The 23904-nt window shown below is 36.7% G+C and overlaps 1 long non-coding RNA gene across 1 annotated transcript; it reads left to right on the top strand.

Annotated features, from left to right (window-relative positions):
• Window positions 1–4912: 4912 nt before the first annotated feature.
• Window positions 4913–22407, top strand: LOC139119502 (uncharacterized). Its single transcript, XR_011548945.1, has 3 exons — window positions 4913–5419; window positions 18097–18399; window positions 19957–22407. It is a non-coding gene; the product is annotated as an uncharacterized lncRNA (long non-coding RNA).
• The last annotated feature ends 1497 nt before the right edge of the window (window positions 22408–23904 follow it).

Raw genomic sequence — 23904 nt, 5'->3', positions numbered from 1 at the left:
TGTGATAAAATCCTCAGTTTTGTTCATCATCTTATAAGTGATATATAATGTATTCATCCATGAGGAGAGATAACATTTCAATTGCATGACATAGGATTGAAGGGAAACTTTAATCCCATCAAGAGTCACCGAATTTCGAATATTCCAAACTGTATATTTTACAAAGGAAGTAATACAGTAGATAATGTCAGATGTTGCATTATTATCATTTTCGATTCCTGCAATTGCTAATCTTTTGATATTGATATTATTATCAAAGTTGTGTTTTCTGACAAAAAAAGAAATACATTTCTGCCAGAAAAAGAAATACATTTCTGCCAGATTTCTTTAACATATTTACACTCAAATAAGATGTGTTCCAGTGTTTCTTCTCGGCCACAAATATGGTATTTCCCATCACTTAAATTGAAAGTTTTGGCCAAGCTTCCTGTGACTATGCCTCGATGGAAAATCTTCCAATTTAAATCATTTACTGAATTGCTGACAATTCCTGTTGAATTAAGACGGCTGAATAAAGTAGCTTTGTAACTGTCAGTGAGACTTAGATTCTCAGCCCATTTTTGACCAATCTGACCTTTGACTGCATGCCATTTTTTATCAACTAATTTCCAATAAAGTAACTTGGTTTTGACATCACTTTTTGTCAGACCATAATTCTCTAAGTCTAAAATATCATAGTTTTCTTCATTTTGGATGTTTGAAGAGATGATTTGTTTCCAGGAATCTGGAATAGCATTGAGGAGTGTTTCATACTCTGTTTTGATTTCCTCTTGCACATGTCTATTTGCACCTCCTCTAATTTTTGCAATTATTTCCCATTGTTGAAGCCAGTCAATTTCTGTCATCATTCCAGATGTCCTCAAGCCTTAAAATTCCACTCTTTGACCATTTTTCATAAAAGAGGACACTTCCTTCATTCTTAATATTGTCATTATACCACAGAACTTCTCTAAGAAGATTCTGTTTTGATGTTGGTAGATTCACTCTTGTAAGTCTAAGTGACTTCCAGGTATTTAACATATCCCCATACACCATTGGGGTTCGTTTGTTGTTGACTTTGAAATTGAGATGGAGGTAGTGATAATCACTATTCAGTTTATTGTCATAATTCGCTGTGAAATATTTTGATAAGCTGGCCCATTTAGGGGTCCCTTTATCTGGATTTTTCTCAAATAATTTCATAAGCCACTTTAATTGGAGTGCATTAATTTTTTCTTCAATGTCGACAACTTTTTTCCCACAGTCATCATATCTTTGAATGAAAATGCCCCTTTTTATAACTTCTCGTTTGCCTCACCAAATAAAATTTCATAATTTACTGTTTGCTTCATTAATAATTTCCTTGGGTACGTGATCAAATGATGCCAGGTACCATAATTTTGATGCAGCCAGCATATTAGCCACTATTGCCCTGCCTTTAAAAGACAGATTTCTAGTATTCCAGATCTTAAGACAATTCGTAAATTTTTCCATCACTGTTTTCCAGTTTTCTCTAGATGTGTTACTGTTTCCAAACCCAACTCCAAAGATCTGTAAAACCTTGTTTGAAAAATCTATCCCTTCTACTGAATCAGTGCGGTTTTCAAACTCCCAGCCCATAAACCTTTGGATTTGTTTTTGTTCAGCTTTGCACCTATTGCTTTTTCATATTTGTTGAACATTTTCAACTACTGAGTAATGCTTTTCAAATTTCTCAAGTAAAGAGTCGTATCATCTGCAAAACTCTTAATCTTTTTCTCTTGTTTGTCTGGTAGTATGAATCCTGATATGCTGTCATCTTTACGAATGTTTTCAGCTAGCACTTCTGCTGCCATAATATACAGTAATGGTGATAGGGGGCACCCTTGTCTCACACCCTTATGAAGATGAATACTGCGAGAAAGAAAGCCATTACACTTAATTTTGCATGTAGTATTATAATAAAGAATTTTTATCCACTTGATAAAGTCAGTGCCAAAGTTGAATTTGTCAAGGACTTGAAAAAGGAAATCTCTGTTTATCCTGTCAAAAGTTTTTGTTTGGTCAAGACTTATGACAATAGAAGGTTTATCAGTAAAATTAGCGTATTCAATTATATCTCTTGTAAAGACAATATTATCACCTATCTCTCGCCCTGGGATGTATCCACACGATCTGGGCTACATATTTTGCCAATTACCTTCCGCACCCTATTAGCAATTACTTTTGCAAGAATCTTATGGTCTACATTGAGGAGACTTATTGGTCTCCAATTGTTTAAGTCTGCCTTATCTCCCTCTTTATAGAGCAAAGAAACTAAACAAAGTTTCTGGCTGTTCGTCAATTCCCCTGAATTAAAGCAAGCGTTAAATGTTTCAATTAGGTCAGACCCTAAAATATGCCAGAAGCATTTATAGAATTCCACTGAAAGGCCATCAGAACCTGGTGACTTATTGTTGGCCATCGACTTTGAAGCGTTGACAGGTTCTTCCTGTGTAATTTGACCTTCACAACTCTGTTTATCTTGATTACTTTAAGCAATGTTGGTTTTATCTATTAATTCCCTCTGTAGTAAGGTGTCAATATTTTCTTGTTTGTAAAGATCTTCATAAAATTCTGCTTGTATGTCTAATATAGAATCAATATCAATGACTATTTTGCCACTCTTGTCTTTAACCTCCTTGAATAGTTTTTCTTTACCTCTCTGTTTTTCTAGATTGAGGAAATATTTTGAAGACTTCTCTCCTTGTTCAACCCATCGAGCCCTTGATCAAATTTGCTTTCCTTGTATTTGAGTTAATTCATATGATTTTAACTGGTTTTTAACCTCTTCAATATAACTTGCGGATTGATCTGATGTCATCATATTGTGCAGTCTTTTTTTCAACAGATTACGATGTTTCTAGAATCTGTTTTTCTGTAAACTGTAGTTAATAGCCAATTCACGAAGTTTATCCTTGCCTTTGTCCCACCAAACTGAAATGTCCTCAAAAATAGGTTTTTGAGTTTGCAAAAATTTCCAGAGGTTTTCTACTTGGTTTTTGAAATGAGTACATGACAGGTGACTGTTATTGAAGTTCAATGTCCCTTTCCCATGTTTTACACCTTCTAAAGATTCCATATCAACTACAACTGGTTGATGATCTGAAATAACACAAGATAAAATTTCACAATTTTTAACCTCAGTAAACAAGTCGCTCGTGAAGAGCCACCGGTCCAGTCTGACTTTTGTCTGATAGTTCTTTTTGTCTTCGCAAAGTCTGTGCCACGTGTATTGGAGAAGATGTGGGTGTAGTCTTCTCCAAACATCAGTCACACTGAACTGATTCATCATAGCTTTAATCTCCTGTACACTACTATCATTACACAACCTAGCTGAGGATATCTTATCTTTGGATGTATCTACAACGCAGTTGAAATCACCGCCACATATTATGGAATCTGATACATGATCTCGTGAGGCTTTTTCAATTTCCTCACTTAGTAAATTGAAATAGTTTTTTCGTTCTTTAACAGAGTTTGGAGCGTAGATGTTCAGAAGTAAAATATTAACATTGTCATATTTTAACCTAGCTATTATAGTTCGTCCTTCGTGAGCCATTTTAATTACCTTAATGTCAAGTTCGCAATCTTTCTTCCAGAGTATGGCTGTTCCTCTGCTATTGTTTTTATAGTTGTTCCATATTCCCTCACCACCCCATTCTTTTGTCCATGCGTCAGCTTCAATCTGTGATGCACAGTGTGTTTCCTGTAGAGATATGATGTCTGCTCTCTGTCTTTTTATGAATTCAAAGCATTGCTTCCTTTTTGTTGGGTTTCTTAACCCATTTGTGTTTAGTGTTATCAGTCTGTTCTTCATTTATCTTAGTAGTAGTTGTTATGTTTTTGTTTTTGTTTTTTTTGCTTTATTCCACCATTTTCATTTTCTGTATTCACACTATTCACACTTTCCACACAATCCATGGTGTCTTCTTCTCCTTGCAAGTCACCATCTTCCTGTTCATCATCACCATCACCTTCATCTTTATCATCAGCATCGTCATCTTCATCTCCTGATGACAGCAGATCATATTTGTCACTCTGTGTTTTTTAGCGTTTTGATGCAACACACGCCCCCAACGGAGGCATTACCATGAACTTGACATATTAAAGTAAGCATCAATAAAACAATATAGGCTTTACAAGTTCAAAGTGAACTGTTGTTATCCGAAAATCTGCATAATTCTGGTGAAGGAGAGCCATGCATATCACATTTTGCTTTTGACAATCATGTTGACAAGCAACTCAAAATAGCACTATATGTTGGTTTTAAATCCCGGGGGTACTCCCATAGAAATGTGTATTGGTATGTGCCGCCGGAACGGGTCACTGTCCCTAAACATGGGTCGATTTTTCATCCGAAAAGACCTTAACACGGGCCGATAACAAAAGCAAATGTCCCACGCATTTGGAAAACCTTCACATGCAACAGAACAAAGGTGAAGATTCCCCAAATTTGTCAAACAAAGCCCTATAAAACAATGGGTTATATTTTTTCCAATACATGGGTAGATGTTTTCGAAATGGGCGGCACATCCCTGGATGAAATTATCAGGAGTACCGATCCCGGGTTTTTCATTTCAATTCTATTTTCAGAGTTTTTACAAGCAATAATAACGGCGAGTGTGTTTGAATGTTTGACGCAGGCATCTACAGACAGCTAGTTACGACTTCAATATGGCTGATGAATTTTTCTGAAGTCTACCTTTCGACAACAAGTTCTAATCCCGCAGTATGACCCGTCAATCAACATGCAAGTCTAACATGTATTCACGGTCCCCCAGAAGGACCGTGATATATTGTGAAGCTACCAGCAGGATTGAAGTACCAGTGACATATCTACCTAAATTTAGAAACATGAAATGCGTGTTACTTTTCTTAGCTCATGTGACTGTTATTCACACCATGGCGCTCTTACTGTGTTCTAAACCAACTTTGTTGACAACGTGGGAACCTTGGGGCATCAATTATCCTTCAAACTATTCAAATAAACTGACCTCAGCTGAAAATCCAAGGTGCGGAAGGCGGCATAGTGTTTAACTCAGCCTCAGACTGTCTGTTTTACCCACACCAAGATGAGATCGTCCGGATGGCAATTTGCATAATAATTGTGCTTTGTGTGAAATATTGTCTCTTTGCTTTGCATGATACAGTCACCAAAGAACGGGTTCCTCATCACAGCGCAGCTCGGACTCGCTCCGTGCGTTTTTCTAACTATTTCCCCATTTCTCCATCTAAAGTGAAAAACGAGAAGTTATATCCAGAGATAGTCACCCACATCTCTTACCGTTCTGCATGAGAGCTAGTCATTGAAAATTTGTAGTGCAAGCAGTGGTATGTTGTATTAGCAGACGACATTTTGAGAACAAAGCGGTCATAGTGATAGTCATCGCCTGTTGTTACCTATGATAACAGACAAGAGGTAAGTCATGTTCACATTCACACTCATAAAAAATTATCATGGAATTTGTCAGCATAATCTCTCTCTCTCTCTCTCTCTCTCTCTCTCTCTCTCTCTCAATATTGTCCAATGTCCTTCATTGTTTAGATACCATATGAGATGCAATCATCTATTTCTAGGCTCGACAATGCAATTAGGCTTATGCATTAAAAACATTAATTATCAAATGGATGTGGGAAGGCAATTCGTTTAAAACGACATATAATAATACAGCAGCGACCGACGCTTTTCTAAAATCTAACTCCCATATCCTGACTGTTTTTCGGTGATAAGATGTACACGAAGCAGATTAGAATATTCGTTCAAATCCACCGACCAGTGTTTTGAATACTATCAAACGTTTTCTTACTCTGACCTTGACAAGTGGTAGTTCAGACAGATTTTCGCCATGTAATCGAATGATATGATGTCAATACTTTCCTTTCCTATCCGTTCATTTATATTCATATATCTGGCTCATCCCTATTTTTCTTGATGTCTGTCTCGGGTCATTTCCGTTCTCGCCATCTTCCCCTGTCTCTTCTGTTGACCCTTCTAAGCCGTCTTTGTCACAGCAAATCTAAAATTTGGTTTTCTTGAAGGGTTTAACATTAGAGACTGCAAGCATTACCAACTCTCTCTCTCTCTCTCTCTCTCTCTCTCTCTCTCTCTCTCTCTCTCTCTCTCTCTCTCTCTCTCACATTCCATATGGTCTGCAATACTATAGTACATTCTCAGTGTTCATTTTTGCATAGACCCCTTCGTTGATACTTTTCACGACTTTTCGCTGAATATAAAGCGTACTACGCTCGATTTATTTTAATAGCGTGATAATTTCAGGACTGTGACAAAACATAATTAATGGAAGGAACACGCATACATTTATCGTCACGGACAGACTGTCCTTTATCAAACCCACTAGGACGGTAACTTTAATTTCGGACACAACACTAGCTAATTTTTTCAGTGCCCTGGAGACCCTGTACCGCAGATCAGCGATCCCAAACGAGGGCATGTTGGCTATTTTTAGCATGGATTCGATCAGCATCACCTGCAAAGAACGGTTTTAAGATTCGCAATTGAGTGTAAGCCTTGAATATTCGCGCGATTTTAGTATACATTGAAAAATGGCGATGACGACGATTGCTTCAAGACTTCATTTTCACACTACCTTGGCTTCATTTTTTATATAACCACATCTTTACAACAATTTAGAAAATTACAGTGATAACTGTGATCGTAAACCAACGAGAGTTTCTGTTGTATTCCTTTTCATAAATTGTCGTCATACTATATACCAAGCGTCATCCGACGCTGTGCAATGATCCTATATTTTGAGTTAGCATGAGCGAGGATAGGATATAGATAGACAGGTAGACAGAAACAGCAGATGTTGCCACTGTTGAAGATGCTCTAATTTACTGTCAGTTGCAATTAACAGCCGCAAGCAAATTTAACCTTCCTTTAGCTTCATCAGCTGCACAGCCGTTTATGATCGGATTATAATTTCAAGGCAATCACAGAAGGAAACCTTGATCATCAGCGAGGCAGCGTTTTCACGTAATCTCTCAACTTGCGGTTATATATAATAACGTCAATAAATACGTGATTGTAGCTGAATCTTATTGCCACGAAGTAGGATTTTGACAAGAAGAGCTATGAAACTTCATTAACATAAGTTTACAAATAACAACGATAGCTTCAAGGCATCGCACATGTACTGAGGCTCCAGTGATAACTACAAATCGCTATTATGGCTTATTGTTATTGCTGTGTCATTGTTGTTATTGAGTTTCAATTTGCGAAACCAATTGCGTAGTTCAGATACTATCAATATTCAACAAAGCATTCTCACTCGTGAACATTCTCAGGACACCTTCGACCTTTAACCCAAAAGGCCCTCTTGACGGTTCCACGAAGTGTAAATTGTCCCTACCTTGGCCGTGAAATGCCAATGCTCGAGGCTATGCTGATTTTTTGAATCGAAACGTACTTTCTTTTCCCCAAATTTTAACGTCAATAAATACGTGACGTTGTAGGTCTGATATAACGTTTTAGGTCTGATATGATGTTTTAGGTCTGATATTTGAGTGCGTGTCATTATCCCTTTGCTTTGCTCGTTACTTTTTCAGCTACTCTACTCGTTTTATATTCTTGTCGTTGCATTAGCTGGTAAGGTTGATCTGAAGGGAAGTAGATTCTACCTTGAAAGTAACATGGTTGAATCATAGAGAAAGATAGGTCTATATGTTTCTCTGTGGTTGAATGAAAAAGGGGAAGGCGTAACGTCGTTGTCTTGCAAAAACTATACGGCGACAAACCATTTTTGTAAAATACAATCATACGGCGACAAACCGTCCTTGTAAATGCAATCAAACGGCGACAAGTGATTTAGTCAGAGAGGATCGACTCTTCTGGATAAGATAAAACTTCATAAAATGACGGGGAGAATAAAATAGTAAATTTTCTCCGTGTCTACAAGGAATACGCAAGTTTCACAAAATATTTTCTTCATTATGAAAAACTACAACCCTTCCATATGTTATCAGCCCTTGGAACTTCTGAACTTTTCTGAGAATTCAATACTTTCCATGATTTTGTGTGAAATTGGATAGGTTCATAGGCTGTTTAATTCTCACTCTGCAAACACAACTCAAATGAGATTGCATGTTTTTGGTGCTCTCAAATGCTTCTCTTCAAGAAGTCAGATCGTATTTTGCCATGAATGTAGTGCGACAGCACGTCAAACCTTACATTTATCGCCATATCACAACAACAAAATTGGCAAATTTTCCATTAGGTAAAAGATATATTTGAAATATAGCGATTTGAAATATGCGAAAAATTAGAAATATGAACTGGCAATTCGCCATTTTGGCTGTTCGGTTTCTTGAACAAAACAAAATAATTTTTGCAAACAGAAAATCGGTGCGCACACAGACCATCTAATCACTTTAACATTCATATTTTTTGCATACAATACCCCGCCCCACTCACGCCAATCTTTGCAATGTTTTATGCTCATTTAGTATTCAATCTTACAAACTATTGCCATGAAAGTCTGTGAGTGGTATAGATCGTCACGCCGCAGCAACTTGCCGGTAATCATTGTTTGAGGTCACTTAAGGTCAACCGACATCATGGTCAATCAGTGAAGGTGGTTTGTAACCTATTTTTATTTATAGTGGCATTTACTCGGTTTTGGCCTTCACAAAAAAGTTAACCTACAGATTGAACTTAGTTAATTCTATTTCGTTATCGCGATGAAGGAGTTTTAATATTGAAATAAATAATATGAGTATAAACTTGAAGCAAAATTCAACAAAAAGTCCTTAATTTCATCAACATTTTTAAAAATATTTATTTTTTAAAAATTTTTATCAGTTTTTAAACCTTGTATTGGATAATTATTATCTTTTACAGTTCAAGATTATTTTTTGTGACTGCTGTTTACGACAATGCTGGATTTATATCAGCTAATACTCTTTGAAGTAAATATTTTACAATGGACGTGGAACGAATCTACTACGATGAAGCCAAAAAGTGGATGGAAGCTCTAGGATATGAGGACATCTTCCCATAGAGTCAATTGTTATTCCCAGAGAAAATAAAATCATTTTCTGTAGCGATAGTAAATCATTTATTGTATTAGCGAAAAATTTCAACCAGTCTTCTTTATTGTAGCCATTACAAAGTACGCTGGTTGAGGGCGTCAACAGCAAAGAGAAGAGAACGAATGCCTTCATCGCAGTGCTTCTTTGTATCAAAACAATAGGCTCTGATCACCTTTTTCAAAGTTTGATGAAATAGCTCGAAAGCAGCCTGACTTTCCTGATGGTAGACGGAGGACCTATACTGCTTAATGCCTAGCTGATCCATGAATTGTTGAAAAATTCTAGACAAAGTTGGAACCTTAATCTGGAAAGATTTAGGAAGGCCAAATTAAGTGAAAAATTTGACTTAAGCTTCCATGCCTTTATGTTTCTCAGTGGTATTGGCTTCTGGGAACCGAGTAAATGTACATATTATGGTCAACATGAACTAATTTTCTGATCTACTTTTAGGCAGGGTCCCTTCACATTCTATGAGTGATTCTTGAAATGCAGCAATTGGCTTCCTTTGAAATGATCTGATTTGGTTTTCCTACCATTTGACATGTGTGACAAGTTTTACAGCAAAGTGCCATATCTCTCACGAGACTAGACCAATAAAAGTGACTGAGAATTTTATTATAAGTCTTCTTGACTCCTAGATCCTAAATTACCAGTCCAGGGAGTTTAATGGGCGAGGCGCAAAATTTCAGCTACTTTGGAACGATAATTTGATGTTTATTGCCCAATCAAACCAAGATATCAGCGACCCTGTCAAACAAACATCTGGGTCCTTGCGTTGTTTTTCAATAAAATTTAATCTAGACAATGTCTGACCTTGGTCAGCTGAAGTTTCACCGGAGATTTGAAATCCACTAGGGATAACGGAATAATCCGTATCAAACACCTGACTCAGACGAATTCTCAGAAATTCCCAGTTCAATTGGCTCTGGATCTTCATTTAAACGAGGTTTATCCGTCACAAGTGCACTGTAAAGTTAAGTGTTCACGGATAGAACACCAATTAAACGCCTTTTTGTAACACTTTTTGAACGCGTCTAGACGTTCAGAAATTTAACACTACGTGTCCAACCAACGCTCATTTTTTGAACACACGTTTGCAGATTTTAAACACTATGTGTTCATCAGACATTATATTGAACACCATGGTGTTCCATATCTGAAATGTGTTCAAAAAATTGAACGCATTTACGCGTTCAAAGGGCTGTAACACTTTTTGAACGCAAGGACGCCGTTCAACGATAAGTGTGTTAAAGGACAGAACACATGATATACACTTGTTGAACACCTTTAATTTTGGGCGTTCAGGGGATGTTCAAGCCTGGAAATAACATAACGGACCACTTATATTCAGTAAAATTATTTTATTCTAAAAATGCACAAAAATTCCTTGAGTAAAATACAATTATTTAGTGTAAAATGGGAAAATAAACATGGTCACTTTGTAAAATTTGTCAGAGGAAAACACCAACGGTGTAAACACCTTCCAATCAAAACACAAACAAGAGAAAACCCTTATAAACACTGTAGATCGTTTTCAAAAAATATGAACAAAGTAATGACAAAACAGGTTTAACTTAACTATTACGGATTACGTTATATGTTCATACATGTAAAAACGTACAAAAATATCTGTTTTGAAAAAGCTCAAAAAACACAAACAAGAGAAAACCCTTATAAACACTGTAGATCGTTTTCAAAAAATATGAACAAAGTAATGACAAAACAGGTTTAACTTAACTATTACGGATTACGTTATATGTTCATACATGTAAAAACGTACAAAAATATCTGTTTTGAAAAAGCTCAAAATTTGGCTTACTTATTGTGTTGAAAACACGTATTCGTATGAAATGTTGACTCCGTTTTTTAAAGATGGTTGAAGACATTTCCTCTTGTTTAGACAATTGTAGACTTGGAAAAAAGGTTAGTCAAGGCTTCTCTTATGCACACGGTACATAGTTGTCCACACCACAGAGTACCATAGACAGAGTGGCAACACTTGCATGCCTTTTGTTCCATGGTCGTCTCGGTAGACTATTGGCTTTTCATATTAAAATGAGCTTCAAAGGTGTAAAACTTTTTGGAGGCGTTGTTTGTGGTTGATAATTACCCGAGATTATGCGAAACATACGACGAGATGGCATCGTACTGCCAGTCGCGTAGCAACCATAGTTACTCTGTGAGCTCTCAGGCCAGAAACACTGCTTCACGCCAATCAAAACATAACACGCCACCAGTTTCATAAACATGTCCTTTCTTGACGCACGTGTAAAAGACGGTATGACTGACCGTAAACCATTGAGTAAAACCAGACAGTATCGATAAAAGACTTTCACATTTGGTTCAAACACACTCATTATATATTCATAAAAATATGAGAGGAATTTTTAAAACGGTAAAGCCCACTTTCCTGAAGCTCAAAACATTCCCGTTTTTTTCCAGCACATCAATTCCGATCAGCACCACACGACAACAACAACACAAACTTTGTCGAACATACTTTCGCTTAACAAATGGTGAAGATCCGAAAATTACCGAAGGTTGCATGGTCGGCACTCTTCGGAAAAGAGAGCCAAGAGCTTCGTGAGGCGAGGCAAACATGGATTGCTTACGTAACCGCTTCACGCCTTAAACAATAGGTGTTGCCACTCTGTGTATGTTACTCTGTGTCCACACTAAAGTAAACACAACATGTCAAGTTGTCACAAAGTGTCACAGTAAAACATAACATGCAGAATGTTGGTACAGGGGTCCTTGAATATGTAAAACCCATTTCCTTGTCCAAGAAGATTTTTGCCAAAAAATAGCAAAATTTGCCTCAAAAATACAAATTTGCGTATTTCACCATAACTTGAACATATATGATTAGGGTAATCCCTGGGAACCTGTACTCAAAATATTAAAGGAATCGCACGGGCCGTTTTGAAGAAAAAGCTTGGGATGTAAAAAATTGAGGACGATGCCCCACATTCACCTATTAGATAAGCTCTGTGTCGCTGAAAGCAAAGCTAAAAACAGTTACAAATCGAGAACAAAAGACGTGTTGATCTACAATACAAAATAACCTAAGATTTGGTAGCAGGCTATGATCAACTAAATGTTGCTGGAGCATAAGCCTTCAAACACGTGACGTCTCCTTCATCAGATGCTAGGGTGGCATGAAGAATTAAAGCAGAAAGCGACAGAAAATCAGAGTGAAAATTTCAAAAAATTCAGAAATTCAGAGTGTACATTTTTCTTTCTGAATTTTCTGTCGCTTTCTGCTTTAATTCTTCATTCCATTCTTGCATCTGATGAGGGAGACTATACGTATTTGAAAGCTTACTCTCCAGAAACACTTAGTTGATCATAGCGTTCTACCAAAGCTTAGATAAATTCAGAACAAAAATACAGAAACTTATCAAAATTCAGTTACTGACCGTTGGAAGTTTAAATCTACATTAGAGATGAACTGAGGTTCTCAAGCTTGTTTCCAGACAGCTACCCCTACACTCATCTTCTTCAATTTCTGTACCATCAGTTTCTGTAATAACTCTTCGATTACCAGGTAAATCCAACTTTTCACATCCTGAAAATAATGCAACAATAGGTAATATGGCGATATGAGACTTTAAATGAGAGACAAGGTGGCCTTATAAGGTTAAGGAAAAGGGGTGACTTTGGTATGCAGTGCCCCTTTTCGATACTGTTACAAAATATTGGCTTCTTCTCGTCATCAACAAATGAGAAGTAAAAGAAAAGCCAACTCTCATATGCTGAAATAATAGAGTGTACACTCTGCGATGTTTAACTAATGTTTTACATGCGATTGTGATTACTAAAAGACATGTGGTAGCTGTGATTACGCAGCGGTAATGTGACACATCGATCGCACTCTGTCAAGGATCATCGCCACAGTTTTGCGGTGGTGACCCTTGACCCGAGTGCAATCGATACGCCGTTGCCCAAAACACTGCTGCGTATTGACAGCTAGTGTATGTATTCCAGCCACTGAAAGAAAAAATAGGGTTTCTTCATGTAATTCAGCTATTCCAAAGTACTATACAAATAATTTAAAAGGATGATAGTACAGATGCTTCAAAATTTAACACCTTTTACTATTTTGGAGAGAAAACTTACCCTTTCTCGTCTTGCATCCGCACGATCACGACTTCAGCGTGCATTTACAAGAAAAATGTCGCAACTTCCGTTTTGATGCATTACGGGATAAGAAAAGGCACCAAACTTGAACACAAAGTGTTAAGGAGTAGAACGCCTCTGCACGCCGATGTTAAAATTTAAACGTTCATGGTGGTTATCTGATTTTCTTTTCAAAATTTCAAAATTTCAACCCGTAATAAACGTGTAAAATTATTTTGTATGCTTCCTTTTTTAGAAAAAACATGTTTTCAGTATTTTTAGACCAGAGATATTTTTCACTTAGGCCTAGTGGGAAATTCGTTATATCAAAATCCTTGTACGTTTGCCGGACAGCGATGCAGTAGTAAATTTAATATAGACATAGTAAAGTGAAAAACACTAAAGATTGTTAATTGTTTTGTAGTATTGTAAAATTTCTGTAATGCTGAGTTTTTGAACACTTGAAGGAGATGGTTGTTAACACTCCGTGTTCAGGTTTAGAACATCACTGTTAATAGTATGAACACTAGTGTTAACGATATGAACACTAGGCGTTCAAATTTGATTACACTGACGTCTACATTTCGAACACGTAAAGACGCGTCTGGCGTCCGCTATTTTTACAGAGTGGATTAGTAATGACCCTGTCCCCAGGAGGGTTATTTCAAAGAAGAGGGAGAATCCTTTAAAAGACAAAAAGGTCTGATACCTTGAGTCACAGGTCAAGAAACAAAGTAAAGACCGAAGACTAATTAGACACCTTGAAGTGGAAGATAAATGTAGCGTTTACAATCTATTCCCTTAATAAGAACTTTGGAACCTGAAAATGACTTTTCAGAAAACAACAGGGTATCTGACAACAAAGGAGATTAGGAAGCCCCGGTACCTCTAAAAATTATGACAGCGTTAGTGGAAGACTGGAAAGTGATACTAAACTATGATAAATACATGGATCGAAAATATCCATAATGCTGTGTTGAGAAGAATTGACCTTGCCTGCATTGACTTGGGACAAGAGGGGTTTAATCTCACTGGCTCAGGGATCGTTTCACCCTTCTCTTATCGGGTCTGCACAGGGTAGCTTAGTGGTAGCATTTACATATCTTTCATGTTTCCATCGTCGTGAACAGAACAGAAGTACCACGACTGGCAAAAACAAAACAATGGAGGGCGCTTCACAAATGGGAACAAAAGAAAGGCCATCCTGCTATAAAAGCAGACAACAAAACCTAGCTTTATGCTAGTGTAATAAAAACACCGGGAAAAACGAAAGAAAAAATAACAATAATATGCAATTCGGATTCTGGAATACCATTACTTCTTTACGTTGTATAGGGAATTTTTGGAGACAATACACTAGATATTTTACGTAAATAGACAGTTGTTGCCCAAGCAATCAATAAATATGGTAATTGACGATTCTATATTAGTCTCATGTTTTCGCTCGCTTTATATACCTCCGTTCGAAAATTTTGACAGGCCAATAAGAAGCGCATTGATAAATATTTACTGAACATGGTACGGGACATATGAAATATAATTCCCGCTTTGCCATGCACTGTAAAAATAGCGGACGCTAGACGCGTCTTTACGCGTTCAAAATGTACATGTCGGTGTTCAAATTTGAACGGCTGGTGTTCATATTGTTAACACTAGTGTTCATAATATTAACAATGATGTTCTAAACCTGAACACTATGTGTTAACAACGATCTCCTTCAAGTGTTCAAAAACTCAGCATCATAGAAATTTTACAATACTGTGAAACAATTAACAGTCTTTTGTGTTTTTTTACTTTACAATGGCTATATTAAATTTACTATTGCTTCACTGTCCGGTAAACGTACACGGATTTCGGTGTAACAAATTTCACACTAAGTGAAAAATATTTCCGGCCTGCAATTGCTGAAAGCATGTTATTTCTAAAAAAGGAAGTATACAAAATAATTTTACACGTTTATTACGGGTTGAAAGTTTAAAAATTAGAAAAGAAAATCAGAAAACCACCATGAACGTTTTAATTTTAACATCGGCGTGCAAGAAGCGTTCTACTTCTAAACACTTGGTGTTCAAGTTTGGTGTCTTTTCCCATCCCATGATGCATCCAAACGGAAGTTGCGACATTTTTCTTGTAAGCGCACCCTGAAGTCGTGATCGTGCGGAAGCAAGACCAGAAAGGGTAAGTTTCCTCTCCAAAATAGTGAAAGCTATTAGATTTTTGAAGCATCTATATTATCGTCCTTTGAAATTAATTGTATTGTACCTTGAAATAGCTTAACTACGTGAAGAAACCTTTTTTTTCTTTCATGGCTGGTATACCAACAACTGGCTGTGAATACGCAGTGGTACTTTTGGCCATGGCCTATCGATCGATCTCACTCGGGTCAAGGGTCATAGCAACACAACTGTAGCGATAACCCTTGACCTGAGCGCGATCGATACGCCTTGCATAGTGCTGCTGCGTAATCACAGCTAACACATGTCTTTTAGTAGACACAATCGCATGTAAAACATCAGGTAAACATCGTAGAGTATACATTGTATTGTTTCAGCATATGAGAGTTTGGCTTTTTATTTTAATCAGTTGATGACAAGAAGCAGCAAATATTTTGTAACAGTATTGAAGAGAGGCACTGTATATGAAAGTCTCCCCTTTTCCTTAACCTAATCAGTCCCTTGTCTTTCATTTAAAGTTTCATCTCGCCATATTACCTATTGTTGCATTTTTCAGGAATCGATGTAAAAAGTTGGATTTAACTGAAAATGGAAGAGTTGTTACAGAAGCTGGTGATACAGATAATGAAGAAGATGAGTGTACAGGTAGCTGTCTGGAAACAAGCTTGAGAACCTCAGTTCATCTGTAATGTACATTTAAACTTCCAAGGGTCAGTAACTGAATTTTGATAAATTTCTGTATTTTTGTTCTGAATTAATCTAAGCTTTGGTAGCATGCTATGATCTTTGAAAGCTTATGCCCTTGAAACATTTAGTTGATCATAGCCTGCTACCAAACCGTAGATTATTTTGTATTGTAGCTCAACACGTCTCTTGTACTTAGCAACTGGTTTTTAGCTTTGCTGTCAGTTAAATAGGTGGATGTGTAGCATTATCCTCAAATTTGTACATCCAGAGGTTTTCTTCAAAACAGCCTGTACGAATCCTTTCATATTTGGATTACAGGTCCCAAGGGATTACCCTCATCAGATATGTTCAAATTATGCTGAAATATGCAAATTTATTTCTGAGGCAAATTTGGCTATTTTTTGGAAAAATCTTCTTCTCTTTTACTCACGTCTTCAATATTTGGTAAACATGTCCCTAAAAATGACCTTAGTCAAATTTGTGCTAGGTGTGATGAAATATTCAATTTTTTATATTTACTGGCAAGTTTTGTCATTTTTGGTCAAAAATATCTTTAAAAAATCTTTTTCAAAACTGCTAATCGGTTAGCTTTGATATTTAAGACATAAGCTTAGATCTCTACTGATAGTCTTTTTCAGATTGTTCAAATTATGCAGAAATTTGCAACTTTGTATTTTTAGGACATTAAAGACATTTCACACATTTTTAAGACATTAGGGATTACCAGAATGTGATATATTCAAGTTATGATAAAATGTACATTTTTTTCAGTTTAAGGGTGATTTTTACCATTTTTGGTAAAAAAAAATGTATAAAAATTAATAGCAGGGTACACCAGAATTCGAAAGGTCTTTACGAATATGTTTTAAATTTCTGAGAAGTATATTTTTGAAATGTCACCAATTTATTTCAGGGTTTATTTAAGATATTACAAACAAACAAACCTTTTTGTTTATGAAGGACTTTGTTGGACAAGGAAATAGGTTTTACCCTGCCAAGGACCCACTTTCCCCACTTTCTGCATGTTGTGCCTTACTGTGACACTTTGACAACTTAACATGTTGTGTTTACTTTAGTGTGGATATACCATATATACCATGTGCTCTAGAGAAGCCTTGACTAACTCCTTTTTTCTTCAAAATTTACAATTGTCTATACAAGAGGAATGTCTTTAAGAAGCCATCTTACAAAAATGGGGTATGCACTTTTCAACACAATAAGTATGCCAAATTTTGAGCTTTTTCAGATGATTTTTGTACATTTTAAACAAGTATGAACATAAAACGTAATCCACAATATGGTGATTTTTATTGCTTATGTTTTTGATAGGAAGGTGTTAACACTTGGTTATTTCCTCTGACAAACTTTACATACAAAGTTGCGATGTTTATTAGCCCATTTTACAGTAAATTATTGTATTTCATTCTAGAAATGTTTCGTGTATTTTTAGAATAAATAATTTTACTGGATATCAATGGTCTGTAATGTTATTTCAAGGCTTGAACACCCCGTGAACGCCCCAAATTAAAGGTGTTCAACAAGCGCGCATCATGTGTTCTAGCCTTTAACACACTTATCGTTGAACGGCGTCCATGCGTTCAAAAAGTGTTACAGCCCTTTGAACGCGTAAAAGCGTTCAATTTTTTGAACACATTTCCTGTGCAACGTGTGTTCAGATATGGAACACATGGCGTTCAATATAATGTCTGATGAACACGTAGCGTTCAAAATCTGCACACGTGTGTTCAAAAATTGAACGTTAGTTGAACACGTAGTGTTAAATTTCTGAACGTCTACAGGCGTTCAAAAAGTGTTACAAAAAGGCGTTTAATTGGTGTTCTATCCTTTAACACTTAACTTTACAGTGCAGCTTGTCACAAATTCCATAATTCCGTAATTGAAACGTTACTTTCAATATCATAATTACGAAAGCGAACTAAAAGCTATCTATTTTTTACAATTTAGGATTCCAATTACTTCTAATGAGTTACTGAATATATTATTTCTAATGAAACGTTGAACCGCTGAGCTATGACGTCAATATGTGTGTTGTATTGTATTTCAGACAATGGCAACACACTACAGCAGACAATTAACTGCTTCCAGCAGGAGTCTGGCCACAGCTACGAGGACGTTGAAAATAGCCGAGAAAGCGTTAAAGAACGAAATTGATGACGCGTCCAGCCGCATTACCCTGGCGACGATTACGCGGCATCTACGATTGGCCCAACTTATCAACGTAATCGGCGGAGTAGCTGCATTAGAATCGGAAATCAGTTCGTATTTGAAGAATTCTTGCAAAGATTTTAACTTCCTGGATAATTATTCAGAGGGAACAATGAAAGGATCAATGCTTTCCATTTTTAAAGTGAGTATTCAACACTTCTCCAGCTCAAACGTGTCACCATGGATGTTAAGAACCGTGTGTCATTTATGGTATAATGCACCTCCGGGCCAGAAATTCGGGCTCTCAAATTTTAACAATACTTCTCTGATCAACCGCTTGTGGGGGCTTATTTTGAATTTCTTGGAGTAAGAAATATTTTCACAGTCTTAGCATTTTGAAAATCGAAATTATATTTTTTCCAAAAGGGATGGCGGCCATTTTGAATTTCAAACGTCGGTAAATGTGAGTTAATTTGTTTCTCTAGTACCAAACTTTGCAGTGTGACCTCTGACTTTTAATCTTGATTTGGCAAGAGAATGGTCTAAAGTTTCACTGAGGAAAGTTTAAGCGAAGCATAAGTCTTTCACTTTCGAGGTGCAAACTACTTTTTAGTGATCGAATCATTGGCTACATTTGTCGAGCATGAAAACAATGAAATACGTTCTACAACGCATGCGTCCACTGTAATTCTGCTGCGCTACCTGTGATTGACGTGAAAGTAAGTGTATTTCAAATTCTTCTAGCCAAGCCATAAACTTAATCTTGTGACAAATGGATTTTATTTTAACTTTCAAATCTGGAATATTTATTTTCAATTCAGGGGAAAATCAGGGAAAAATGGTGGTCGTGAACGCAGTGACTCGATCACACGTAAGGGGAGTGGGCAATTTTGCGACGATTTAAACAAGTAAAGGTTTCTTCAACCAAACGGTAAAATCTTACACCTAGTGAATAGTTATCTCTAATTACATCTTGCAAGAAGGTATCAATTTTCATCAATTAAACGAATTATTTAAAGTAAAGACGACAATCTGAGGGTCAGCGCATTCAGATTTGAATCTGAGATGCAGTTGACACAATCAGTTGAACAAATTGTTCCATCCTTTCGATCTGAACACGAAAGCCAATGCCAATTTCCTGAAATAGTTTTACATGTAACTTGATTAGATACGATTGGTCACGTGCATTGAATAAAATATCTAGATTATACACTCAGTGCACAGTGGTATCTGGAATCGGCGCTAATGTTATGCAAAGCACAGTCGCAGACAGACTGAAAGATCCGTCGCTCGAGGGCGCTCTCTACGCAAATGCCACTCTTTTAGGTAGCAAGTGACGAACTGAAGGGGTCAGTCTCTGAGAAAACTATGCAAATTTTTTTTGTAATTTCCATTTGAAAAAATCAATATTATATAAAATAGGTGCAACTAGTCTCCGTACTTTCCAACACATTCTGTATGGCTGAAGATAAAATCAGTGGAAATGCGATCTCCTCTCTCAAACATGCATCTTTTTCCAAATCATTTAAAATGAGAATTGAGAAGAATGGTGTGCTTACAAGTACGTTTTCAGAATTTTTACAACTAGTCTATGGTAGACTTCACTGAAGAATCTTCTATGATACAAATCATAATGAATTATTGAAATCTCTACAGAACTGTGTACTGGAGCATAGCTTATGCTATAAATGTGATGAAATATATTAAATGGTCTCACCAAATCCAAGAATTAAACATTCTTCTACATTTATGTTCACAGGACACTGAATCCATATTTCATGTATCGGAAAACCTACCGGCAACTACCAGCGACGCTTATCATACAGAGGACCACATCGCAGTTATCACATCCTCGTCCGAGGGAATTTTACAGCAGCTGTGTACCATTTGTAAAATGTTGAACGAGGGCGATAACAAAATCAACGCGCCACCCACTCAGATTGCTATCTTTGAGAAAGCCATCAAACACCTGAAAGAAAGCTTACCTTTGAAGTATGTGGTGTCTTTCAGAACCATTGCTGACAGAACTGAAAGATAATTGTAATGAAACTGATGTCTCGTTTTCAAAACAACATCAAACGAGATAGGTCTGCTTATTGCTTGACCGTCATTGCGGATTCAACTGCCGAAGGCTTCGGGGAACAGAAATCAGTTTTGAGAACAAAATGGCGAAAACGCATGGGTCTTGTTCTCTGTTCACTAGTGGCATTTTAAATAAGGTAATATTAATGTGAGCCAATATTCAATAAGGGCAGAATACGAAACAATTGATCGGGTGCAGTCGTTACCACTCGGGTCTGGTTATTTTGCAAATTAAATCTCCATAACCGACATGTGAAAATTGCCAATGAATATATCAACTGAAGGTTTTATTTAAAAGTGTACATTCTGTCTTTAGACCTTTCAAAGTTCGGATTTTGCGATTTAAATTTCATGATTATATGTTCAATCCCGTAAAAATAACTCTTTTTTCATTTTAACATAACTTTTGTTTGTCCCGTGTCGATCAAATAGATTAAGTGGATTACTTTGTAAGTTTTACAGAACATCTGGATTCATACCTATAGAATATCTGGACTCATACCTATAGAATATCTGGACTCGTAACCTATAGAATATCTGGACTCATACCTATAGAATACCTGGACTCATACCTATAGAATATCTGGACTCGTACCTATAGAATATTTGGACTCATACCTACAGAATATCTGGACTCATACCTACAGAATATCTGGACTCATACCTATAGAATATCTGGACTCATACCTATAGAATATCTGGACTATAATCACAAGAATTCATCATTTTAATAACTCATTTTAATGCATGCAAATTTAAAACAAATGTACTTTCATTGCCCATGGAAAAATATTATTAAGCAGAGTTTGGATTAATCCCCTATAATTCTATACGTTTACTATTTGCCTGTTCGTTGATATATTGATGATCTGATTAGTCTAAACAATCCAGACATATCAAATTACTTACATCATATATACCCTGATGAATTGGAAATCAAAGAAACAACTGAGAGTAGGAACTCAGCTTCATATCTTGATCTGTTCCTGCAAGTGGGTACTAATGGGCTACACACCAAGCTGTATGACAAAAGGGATGATTTTGATTTTGAAATCATAAATTATCCCCACTTATCAAGTAATATTACATCTGCACCTGCTTATGGTGTGTATGTGTCTCAACTTCTCAGATATTGTAGGGCTTGTGATTCCTACGTGGATTTTCAAATGAGACACAGCTTATTAGTATCAAAACTAGTGAGACAGGGATATACATCCAAAAGACTCGTGAGGACTTTCAAAAAGTTCTACGGTCGATATTATGACATTGTGGCCAAATATGACACCTCGGTCACTCAAATGATTAGCGACAGCATTCCCGGCTTTGACTTATAACAGTGATTCATATACTGTATCACTTCATACAATATTAGACAATTTTGGGACCAATCCTGACGGGTGTAGCATGGTAGCAGGGTACGCTTACCCATTCCGGACACCTGGTACCACCACTAACTATCAGTGGTTCAGGATGGTCCTACTTAAATTTGTAAATCTCAAATGTCCCATGGACCTGGTAATGTATTACCTTGAATGAAAATGATTAATGGACCAGTTTTATGTCATATTGCATGGACCAAAGGGAAAGTTGACAACAATTCGCACACGAAACAGATAAGGACATGAAATGAACACAGCAATTCTTTTCTATTTAAAACGATATTATGCAAATTATTATGCAAGTAAATGTGATGGGCAGAATTGTTGTATGTGTAAGATACTTGTATTACTCTTGAATGTTTTGAATTTTATGTGTTTTGTGTTAGTTTAATCAACCTTAAGATTTATCCCAAATGCATGTTGACGAAAGAAACAAGACTGAAGTTCATTTTGTTAAATTAATGTAATAAATGAAACTGAGCATTCCGGTAATCTTATTCGATTCTGTAATTTTCGGGTTTTTTTAATAAATCACGTGGTATGGTAAAATATCAGACTGGTATTTCTTGCTTAAGGAACGTATATTATTGACCATGCGACGTCACGCGGTGTGGCAAAAATATCAGATTGTGGCATTTCTTGCTCAAGGTATATTATTGATCATGTGACGTCAGTTAGTGAGTGCTTTTTAAACGTGATCGTTTATCGTTGTCAGGTTAAGTTTATGAATAAAATTATTCAAAGAATTACGGATGGTTATTGGTGTCTTATTTTGAAACAGCATGCCATCAAAAGTTTCCTTTCAGTAATACCGGAGATGATCCCAGCCGTGCATTAAATGGTTTTCTTGACAACTTCAGCTCTGACAGTTTGAAACTTAAAGCCCAAGAAACAGAACTCGTCTCAGCTAAGTGTTTTGACAACTTCAACACTTACATTTGAAACTTGAAGCCCACATTGGTTTTACGTTTTCACCACCATGCAACTCATCTTTAATCACAGACCCAATTAATGAACCGGACTCTATCCTCTCCAAGGACTTGTAATCAAAGTACCCATTAACAAGTGGGGACTGTGTCATCAACGATGACTTGTTCTTTAAATATCAGGCAACAGCCAATTTTGTCAGGCAATAAAGGTCTTAAATTTTGAATAACTCATTGTAATTTGTTTGTAATGATTTAAATCACTTATTTATATGTCAATCTTTACTTCACTTTACTTTGACAATCTTGCAGCTTTACAGTGAACACGAATGTATATTGGATCCATGCACTGAACGAACGCACTCTGGGTGATAGATAAATATTTGCATAAATGAAATTCATGTGGGAATATGAGAAGCTAGTGGGCAATGCAGAAATTCAGTGGTAGGGGAGGGCAGTTGGCAGCTTGAACTTGTGGGGAGTGGGCAGCGAGCAGACCATAGATACCGGAAGGCAGAGAGTATTATAATTCAATGGACCGGCATATTTTCCGGGCATGCCAGTGGGAGGGCAGTTACGAACAGCTCTACTTTCGCCTCCAATTTTTTTGGTCGAGGTCAAAAATATGTAAAATCAGCATATCAGCCTTCGAAACGGTGTTGTGACGATTTTGTAAAAATGGCCGAAATTTACAAGATTGGCAGCTTCTGTCTGATACAGAATTTATTTGATCTTCACTGGTTCATTTGCTATTTCCACAGTCACCTATGGTCGGTGTATTCCGCTCGGCGTCTATGCCCCCATAGACGTGTGTACATATGCCTGAGGCTTCTTCTCTGGCAAATGTACACACGTCTATGGGGCATAGACGCCGAGCGGAATAGACCGACCACAGGTGACTGTGCTATTTCTGATAACCAAACTCCCTTGTCCTGTGCGTTCCACAATTAGTTCATCGAAATAACGTGGTAGCCCGAGTCACCTATTCGACAAAAACATTTTTAATTACGAGTATAACATTTGCAAATTGGATTAAGCAACTGTGTACCATATATGTAGCTGTAATTAGGATTTGTGAAATTTGGTATAAATCATACGCATTTCATCTTGCCTGAGTGTCCAGCGTTGTTTGTCATTTCTTAACTGTATATTTGCAATGTGTGTTCTCCAATCTTTTGCACAGAGAATTTGATGTGACCAGCTTTCTTCATCTAGGTAGTGGTCAGTGATAGACTGGTCCATTCTTTTGAATATGAGACATGTATTCGCGTCACAATTTAACATCGCAAAGTGGATTGTCTGCTCGGGCATAGACTTTAG

This window comes from Ptychodera flava, chromosome 19 (assembly GCF_041260155.1).
Source record: "Ptychodera flava strain L36383 chromosome 19, AS_Pfla_20210202, whole genome shotgun sequence".
Lineage (NCBI taxonomy): Eukaryota > Metazoa > Hemichordata > Enteropneusta > Ptychoderidae > Ptychodera > Ptychodera flava.
The sequence above is the reverse complement of the archived record's forward strand: the minus strand, read 5'-3'. Positions and strand labels throughout refer to the sequence as shown.